We start from the raw sequence: 1296 nt of genomic DNA, 5'->3' as shown, positions 1-1296 counted from the left end.
ATACAAATAAAATAAATAAATAAATACTTGTATAGCGCCTTTCTAGTCTTCCGACTCCTCAAAGCATTTTTACACTTCGTGCCATTCACACACATTCACTCAGGGATGGCAAAGGCCATGAAACAGAAACTAACGCATTTACAATGGGAGCAATTCGGGGTTAAGTGTCTTGCTCAAGGATACTTCGCCATGTGGCAGAAGGAACCACCAAGCTTCCAATTAGTGGACGACCCGCTCTTCCTCTGAGCCACAGCCTTTCTAGTCTTCCAACCTCTCAAAGTGCTTTTACACTACGTGCCACACTGCATAGAACATGACTTTTCTGCAGATAAAAACAGTTCATTCTAGGGTAACTAAAACACAAGTCTTATTTTAAGGTGATTTACACTAATGAACACATGTCTATGACTAGTATATTCCATTTCTGATAATAGATCCTAAATGTTACACATTGGACCTTTTTTAAAATAAGAGGTCTTAAAAGGCAACGTCCTCAAGGCACAAAGTCTCTTTCAACTGTTAAGGGTGATACAACTCTTGATGACACAAAACAATACAACCCACCATCATTTAACAGTAGTCATACAATTCAAAATAATCATTTGTGCACTAATAAACTGAAAGGTTAATTTATAAATGGCTTTAATTGTATTTGCCATATTGTGATACAGCAGATTCAATTGTAGATCAATGTGATAAATATATTTTTTAATTCAATAGCTACATTTTGATAGGTTGATGCAGGATACATACATGATGCCTGCTGTTTGTTGATGGCATTACTTGTTGACTTACTGACAGACTGCAGCATGAAAGCAGATGAAATTTTGTTTCTCTTTATTATTTTTTTATTATCGGGCAATTCTGTTATACCACTGCCTTGTTCTTCTGTGTGTGAGCCGTTATACTGGCACTCTACAAGTGTGCAAAATGACAAGTGCACACTCCTCTCTCTCTGTCCTCTCTTTGGGTGCAGTCAGAGATTCCAACACTGTCACTGTCACCAAGAGAGCTGTCGATTGGCTTGACTTGATCTTAAAATTAGCTAGTTTTTTTGAAAAGTTAACTTATGTGAAAGTCTCAAATTCAGTACTGTGGGTCAAGTAGGACTCTCCTCTCAACTAGTAGTTTAGCCAATATTTGACTGGTCATGGAACGTTTATACTATCAATTTAATTTCATTATTTCAATATATATCCATATTTTAACTAGGGCTGCAGCTATCGAATATTTTGGTAATCGAGTATTCTATCGAATATTCCATCGATTAATCGAGTAATCGGATAAAACATACTT

General features: G+C 36.3%; 1 protein-coding gene across 1 annotated transcript in view; it reads left to right on the top strand.

Annotated features, from left to right (window-relative positions):
* The window catches only part of LOC118335417, a gene marked incomplete at its 5' end in the record, with an annotated part of 7705 nt that overhangs the window by 3781 nt on the left and 2628 nt on the right, over nt 1-1296 (top strand).

This window comes from Morone saxatilis, unplaced genomic scaffold (assembly GCF_004916995.1).
Source record: "Morone saxatilis isolate NCDOM2014 unplaced genomic scaffold, NCSU_SB_2.0 Contig24, whole genome shotgun sequence".
NCBI lineage: Eukaryota > Metazoa > Chordata > Actinopteri > Moronidae > Morone > Morone saxatilis.
The sequence above is the reverse complement of the archived record's forward strand: the minus strand, read 5'-3'. Positions and strand labels throughout refer to the sequence as shown.